We start from the raw sequence: 8,711 nt of genomic DNA, 5'->3' as shown, positions 1-8,711 counted from the left end.
CAATGCATCAGCAAACTTCTTTACCACCTCTGTTGGAGTCGTTGTGACTTCAAAGTTTGTCAGCTCAGTAAGCAAGTGATAGAAACGGCTTGTCATATCTCCCAAGGACTCCTTATCCATACATGTGAAGCCATCGAATTCTTTCTTCAGTAGATCTCGTCGTAGTTGACGTGTGGCTTCATTACCTACTCCTCTTGTCTTCAATGCATCCCACAGCTTCTTCGTAGTCTTGAAACTGACGAACTGATGATAAATATCCTTGCTCAGTGCTTGAGTGAGAATAGCGTATGCTTTCTTTTCTAAGTCATACGTCTTCTTTTGATCTTCAGGAAGATCGGCAAATGTAGCTGTAGAAGAAGCAGCAACCTCGATAGTTTGATCGAATTCCGTAGTGAACCGCAACCATAACTCTGTATTTTGACCAAGAATATATGTATGGAAACGATCAACCCATCCCGGATATTCATTAAGATGCATCAACTTTGGAGGCCTGTTCAAACTTCCGGTCTCACTTTCGCTTAGAAGAAGACTTTGAATACTCGGAGTTTGATTTGAAACAAACGCCCATTGACCAGCTTGAGTGGCATTTGTTTGTGAGGATGTAGATACCGGAGATTCGGCCCATGATGGAGATTGACTGGTATTCATGTATTTTCCACTGTCTGGAGCCGGACTTCCCCACCAACTCGGATTCATGATAGATAAGCAAAATAAATGCTAAGTAAGAATGATCCGAAAGATAACACAACCGAAAGATCCTGGTCGAAAGATCTGAAATCACAGAAACTTGTTAACTATAAACAGACCACAATCGAAAGATACAACCTTGTTCGAAGGATCAACAGTACTCGAAAGATTACTGTTGACTCTCGAACAATGATCTCGAAAGACTCAAGAACACGAAAGATTCCCTTTTGAAAGATCCTTATCTTTCGTGTTAAATCCTTATCTTTCGAACAACAGATCTCGAAAGATTCACCAATACGAAGGATCCTTATCTTTCGGACACTTGTCTTTCGATTAGATTCCTTTCTCGAAGGATATGATTCAGACTTCGAAGGATGGGTCGAAGGATAACAATCTTTCGAGCCTTCCTTGATCGACAGATGTCGAAGGATAGTCTTTCGATGTCGAAAGATAGTCTTTCGATGTCGAAAGATATCTTTCGAGAGGTTCTGACACAAACTGATCTGATGTGAAAGGTTGGTGAAAAGGTGACAGGTTGGTAAGTCAACTTTCGGCAAAAGGGTATGGCAGGCTGACAACAATCTTACCAACCAAGATTTGAAATAAACTATGCCAAAAATGGAAAACCTTATCCAAGAACCAGTCACCGGAAACACACCGGAAATTAGCCGGAAAATACAAAGTTTCTTAAAAACCAATTTCCAAGTTACCCAACCCAACTTTAAACACTCCCGGTTAGTTTAGACACGTTTTTACTCAAAGAAAATCCAAGAAAACAAGTAAAAACAGGTGCAAAAACCAAGTGTTTCAACACACCACAACTTCTAAAAACCCGGTTTTAAACAAGGTTAAGAGCCTTAGCTCTGATACCACTTGTAGGTCCCTGTTTTGCGGAGGATTACGAACCTAAACCTTGTTATACAAACCTACTAGCGAGTGCGGAATCCAAGCTAGCAAGCAAACCGAGTTAGTAGCAAGTAGAGAAACAAACACACAAGTTCACCGATTAACACAACTTGTATTAATGCAATGAGGGTTCGGTTACAAGCTCAATGTTTACAGAAATGTTCTATAAACTCTCTAATGTGTGTGTGTGAGTTTGGACAGAATGCTCTCAAAGAATACTCTCTCTTTCTGTCTTGTGTCTGTCTACCGAAACTCAACACATGCATGGGTATATATACCCAGCTCAGCAGGTCTGGATCGAAGGATCTGATAGATGGTCCGAAGGATCATCTATCGATCATAGTTCCCACGAAAGATCAGCATGGACCTCGAAGGATCATCCTTCGAGGTCTAATGGTCGAACCATGGTCGAACCATATCTTTCGATCACCTCGAAGGATCAGGTGTATCCTTCGAGGCTATCCTTCGATCAGAACATCTTACAAATGTTGTCCAAGTCAAACTAGGAGGATAGTTGACTTGGTCAACTTACAGACTACCAAGGACATCGTTTACATACAGACCGAATACAGACAAAGTACAGACACAAGTGCACCAACAAAGATGCTAGCCGATCGGCTGGCCTGTTCGATCAGGCGCCTCCTGTTCGATCCGCGTCACACTTTGAGTGTTTCGTGACGATTTTCGATGTTTCGATTTCGATGGACGATGATACGAATACGATAGAGTTCCTAGTCAAATTACTTTTAATCCCAACCACTACATCTAACATACAATCTTCGATAAGTCGCGTTTCGATGTCGGTTTCGATTAAGTTCGATTGCTTTTCGAGTTTCGATTTGATTTTCGATTGATTCGCTTAAATACCACACCAAACGCAAAGTAAACACGCACAAGTAACACATAAGGCACACACACACGTATAACAATACCAAAATTTGCATAATTCGAGTCTCGAGTTTGGTTGATTGATCGATTAGCTTGATTGTTGATTGATTAACTTTATCGCATTGTTACTTCCTATCATTCACAGTCGTAGATCGGTTTGCTTTTTAAAAACATTCGATTACTTCGATTCTTGCTGATTACAACACTTACTCCACATAATACAACTAAAACACAAAATAGACTATCTACAGTCAAAGAAAGTCAAAGTTGACTTGGACTTTGACTTTGACTTTGACATTCGAAGACACGGGGTGTTACAAAATCACACACTATATAAAGTGTAAACTTATCGTGTGTTGTAGTTTGGAAAGATAACCGAATAGAGATCTGAATCAAGATTTACGTCTGATGTCCAAGTTTGATCACATTTGACTTTGTTCTTCGTTTTTTGGATCGTTGTAATAGATTAAAGAGAGTAAACCATTTTTTACCCTGAGAATACGGGCCGTATACTATTATACGGCCCGTATACACCATGTGAAAAAAAATTTACCGAGTCATTTTTTACCCTTTAAATACGGGTCGTATACTATTATACGGCCGTATACAGCATGTGAAATTTTTTTACCGATCGTATACTATATATACGATGATTGTATAGGGGCCGTATATTGTTATACGGCCCGTATACTATGGGTAAAAATTGGTTTATTCTCTCTTTAATCTATTAGAACGATCCTTGTAATCATCAACCGGCTTTGAACGACTGTAGAACACTCGTAATCCTCAACCGGCTTTGAAACCGGACGGAACCTTTGGCTGCTTTCATTTGAATATGAAGATGAAGATGAAGATCAACAGAAATAACTGAAATAACTGCCATTCTCTTGCACCTGTACACATTGATTTTTGGGGGTGTGACAAATTTGGACGAGAGGCACTAATTTTGCCAAATTGTGAAAGTGTGAATGGAAGGACTAAATATGAGATATATCAAACTTCCATTCACACTTTCACAATTTGGCAAAATTAGTGCCTCTCGTCCAAATTTGTCACACCCCCAAAAATCCACACGCAGAGTATCACCGTCCTCTTGAATCCGTAGCTGATGATATCCTGAACGTAGATCGATCTTAGAGAAGCATGCTGCACCTTGTAGCTGATCAAACAAATCGTCAATTCGGGGTAAGGGGTATCGGTTCTTGATGGTTAGCTTATTCAATTCCCGATAGTCGATGCACATCCGGAACGATCCGTCCTTCTTTTTGACGAAAAGGACTGGCGCGCCCCAAGGAGAGGTGCTTGGGCGAATAAAGCCTTTTTCGAGTAATCCCTGGAGTTGGTTCGAGAGTTCCCGCATTTCGGATGGAGCGAGTCGATAAGGGGCTTTGGCAACAGGGTTAGCTCCAGGAATGAGGTCGATGCGGAAGTCGATATCACGACTTGGTGGTAGTCCGGGAAGATCGTCAGGGAACACATGAGGAAATTCACGAACCACTGGAACGTCTTTGACTTCGACTTTCTTTTTCTTTTCCTTCTCCGCTACTACAATGTTGGCCAAGAAGGCTCGGTATTTCTTGCGGAGATACTTGCTGGCTTGAATACACGACATAAGCTTGAGACCTTTCGACGTCGTTTCACCGTACACACACAATAGATCACCATTCGCGAGCGAGAATCGAATCATCTTCTCGAAGCATACAACTTCAGCATGGTTTTCACGAAGAAAGTCCATGCCTACTATGACATCAAAGCTTCCGAGTTGCATTGGAATAAGGTCGATTGGGAATATGTGATTGTTGAGTTCGAGAGTACAATCACGGAGTACCGAATTAACAGCAATAGTTCTTCCCGTAGCGACTTCGACTTCGAAAGACGAGGACAGATAAGAGCGCTTACGACTAAGGAGCTTCTCGAATTCAAACGACACAAAGCAGTTATCGGCTCCAGTATCAAACAAACATGATGCATAAATACCATTCACAAGGAACGTACCATTAACCACGTTGTTATCTGCCTGAGCCTGGCGGGCATTGATGTTGAAGGTTCGGGCATGGGCTGCTTGCTGCTGTTGCTGAGGCTGCTGTTGTTGCTGCTGCTGTTGTGGTTCTTGCTTAACTACCCTGTTCGGGCACCTGTTTGCAAAGTGGTTAGGGTCACCACATGCAAAGCAGACTCGAGCATTGACTGCAGGTGCTGGAGCTGCTTGTTGGCCTTGAGGGGCGGGGAGTAGAGCTTGGTTGACAGTAGCTTGAGCTGGGGCTTGACGGGGACCGCATCGACAGTTCGCAGTGAAATGACCGTACAGGTTGCAGTGAGCGCAAAAACGACAAGCTAGACCCACTGGATGATGATAAGAGCATGTCGGGCAGAGTGGGTGAGGGCCTGTGTATGCACGCTTTGTTGGCGGTGCATTGATCACTGGAGCTGAGCGAGGGTGCTGCTGCTGAGCTGGTACAGCTTGTAGGGGAGTGGCGTTTGTCGCGGCAGCACAGCTCTTGTTGCTGGAGCTGTTGTTGTTCTTCTTCTTCCTTCTTAATGACTTGGAGGATTGAGTAGATGAGTCGGTGGGTGCTGCAGTGGCTTGGTGCAGAGACTTGGTTTGCTTATCGCAGAAACCAGACTTAACCCGCTTGTCATTAATCTCAGCGGCTAGCAGGTAGGTTTCTTCGATCGTTGCTGGTTGGCGGCGTGAACAAAGTCGGCTACACAGTCGGGTAGAGCTCGAATGTACTTCTTGATGGCTTGATCTGAGGTCTTGACTTGATCGGGACATATGATACTAAGCTGCTTGAAGCGAGCAGTGAGAGCAGCGTTGTCTCCGTCCTTCTGCTTGATTCCCCAGAATTCGTCCTCCAGCTTTTGGCGTTCATGGGGAGGGCAAAATCCGTCGATCATAATTGCCTTCAATTCCTTCCATGTCAGCGCATAAGCTGCATCATTCCCACGCTTGTTTCGTTCAGCAGTCCACCAGTCTAGAGCGCGGGACTGGAAGACGCCAGTAGCATTGAGAGTGCGGAGATTTTCGGGGCATCCGCTCTGACGCAGAGTGACTTCGACTGAGTCGAACCAGTGAAACATGGCTGTAGGATCATCTTCGCCAGTGAACTCTTTTGGTCCGCATGCTTTGAACTGCTTGAAGCTGAAAGCAGCCTTGCTTGATTCCTTAGGGATTTCAGCTCGGGATTCTTCAGACGTTTTGCTGGCATTCTCATACACCTCACTCACGGCTTTCGCCACTTGCTTGGAGATGATAGCAGCGAGGCGTCGGTCTCTCTTTTCTTGGCGAGTAAGTGGGGTTCGGTGTCCGGATGTTGACATGGTCTGCAACAGACATCGTCACGAGACTCAACACAACACAACAAAATCGAATCTCACCTCTCACGCCTACTATTATCTAAAGCTTAGAATCACGTCAAAACACGTATCATGTAAAAGCACAGAATCCACATAACCACAGAAGCACATAAGCAAGTAGAGCACAGAAGCACATAGTCACGAAAGGCACATACGCATTTAAGCACGGAGGCAAGTAATTTCCCTATAAGCACATATGGCATTCTGACTGCCTCAAGATCCTATCATTCAAAACTCACGTGTCGTTCGTATAGTATATCGAGTAGCATCGCATTAGCCTAACTTAGTCGTATAGCATGACATAGTATAACATTGTCTAGAGTTGCGACAACCGGATGTCGAATCGAGATAGAACAACAAAGGTGAGTCGTGTGCGTCGATTGAAATTATAGCAAGATCGAATAATACCCAAAATATAAACATGTAAACAGAGAAAGTACACATACACACATAAAAATCAATGAGTCATCAGAGTACGCGGTTGCGGTTCTCAGAATCGAAGCGCATAAAATCGAGAGATAGATTGTCTGCGGCTACTAGACATCGACTACCCAAGGCAACTCGACTATTTACAGTAGACTTGTCATCACTTTCGGCTCTAGAGGTCGTGTTTCTGCCTCGACTCTTGGGCATTCCACACGCGTCCCCTAGGTCATACTTGTGAGTTCAGGTCGTTGGAGTCCGTCGAGACCTCGGTGAGATAAATAAAACCCAGAACAAACTGCCAAGGTTAGGGTTTCACCCCTTGGCTTAGCAATTTCTTCCTTGTTTTAAGAAAATGTAAGGTGAATTTCCATCAAAATGAGGGTTTCACTCCTGATTTGGTATAATTCTCCTAATATGAAATTGAAATTATTATGATAAGCATGAATGAACGAGTAAAATCAACATAAGTCAGGCAGTTTGGTCAGGAGTTTGCGGCTTCCACACCTATTCCCAACCAGACCACTGGACTTTAATTGGAAAATTCGAGTGCAGTGATAGTGGAGAATTGCAGAATAAGCACATAAACTTGGTCTGATGGTTCCTAACTATAGTCTAGGTCTCTAAGACAGCGACCCGGACTAGGTCGTGTCTAACCTAATTCCCTATAGTTATGGCTCTGATACCAATCTGTCACACCCCAACCGATGGCGGAATCATCGGGACGCGGCACTGAGCGAAACAAATTGTTCAGAAGTTTCCATAACAACTATTTATATAATCCAGTTAAAGATACGTCCCATACCATATCCTGAATAAACAAACATATTATTACAGATAACAACTAAACAAGTAATTCTGTTCCGACAACTCAGATTCAAATATTATTACAGCAATTGTTTATCTGCTTCTAGACCCCTATTCTGTTGACTTTCTGGCTGTAATGCCAGAGGACAAGATCTACAGACAACTATGCCTTAGACGCTTGTTCTTGGCAGACAACTATTTGTTGGGGGCTTCTAGAAACTTATTCAAGCCTCGCTTTCCTAGCAAGTAAGCATCCTAATTACCTGTCACATACGTTAAAAAAAGTCAATACATAAAATGTAAAGGTGAGCACACAAGTTTGATAATAGCATATATAGAGTTCGAATAGTTTACGCATAACCAGGCACGTACACAGAGGAAAACGAAGCATGTTAATTATCGACATGGGACCATCGATACCAACGACTGCGGGTTGACCGTCCGAGACGGTTCGCAATACATGATTACCACCGTAATCCATGCAAGTAATTGTCCTTAACAACCCCCGTGTGAACGGGTGCTGAGTCCAAACTATAGTACTATGTTGCTAAGGCAGGTAGATAGCACTCCACGTGTAAACATAATAAACAACATTCATTTAGTCAAGTAGCACATGCAATCGGTTAGCGTTCAAATAGTTGTGTTTGATCGTGATTTGATGGGTAACGTATGTAACACCCAAAAGTGCTAAAAGCAAAAAGGGATCGAGTATACTCACAGTGATTGGTTATGGATTGAAGAGAGCGCTGAGAGTAAGATTAGCCTGAATAGTTCGATAGCATAACGATAAGTAATGCGGAAAGGTAAGCAGGTGTAAAAGGTTCGATCGAACGGGCTGTTCGGTCGGCTGGTATGTCCAGTTGGACAGTCCTGTTCGATCAGTCGATAGGCACGATCGGCTGGGCCATTCGAGTGGATTGTTTCTTCCTCTGGTGTGTTTGTGTTTGAGGATTTGAACTTTTGAAGTTTTCGTTGCAGCATTTGAGAACACTGAAGTGTTCCTACCTTTCAAGTCGATCGATCGAACGGTTCGTTCGATCGGCTAGCTCACTCGATCGGCTAGGAACTTCAGAATCAGTCCTCTACTGAATGTCACTCGATCGGACAGTCTGTTCGATCGGCTGGCATTCCCTACTACGAACGAGTTGTAAAAACGATTAAGTGTTGAAGCATAGTATCTCATGATCCGAACAGTAATGTTTACCAATTGAGTGACCTATTTGATCGAACACTACTTCGTCAATACTATACTTCAAAAGTTTGGAAAGGTGAGACGCCATGTGCTAGCCGACCGGCTGGCCCGGTCGATCGGCTGGTGTGTCCGATCGGCTGGGCTGTTCGATCAGCCTAGCCGTTCGGCCAGCAAGTCTGACCTGGTCGGCCTTTCGTCTAACACTTGGTCGTTTGGTTACTTGTCATTATATCGAGGTAGTTTTATAACGAGTTGAACTATGATACCTTCGTTCTTACCCGTCTCTCCGGCTCGGACAGGAATCACCCAAGTCCGGCCGGTGAATGGTTCGGAACATTGGTTTAGAGTCTAACCCAAAATCAGTGAACCTTGTACATAGAATCCGAATCATGAACCTTTTAACTTGTTGGAATGATTAGTTAGCCGGTTCAAGCTCCGTTTCTAGCGGTTT

Source organism: Helianthus annuus, chromosome 16, assembly GCF_002127325.2.
Source record: "Helianthus annuus cultivar XRQ/B chromosome 16, HanXRQr2.0-SUNRISE, whole genome shotgun sequence".
NCBI classification, from domain to species: domain Eukaryota; kingdom Viridiplantae; phylum Streptophyta; class Magnoliopsida; order Asterales; family Asteraceae; genus Helianthus; species Helianthus annuus.
Note: the sequence above shows the minus strand (reverse complement) of the source record.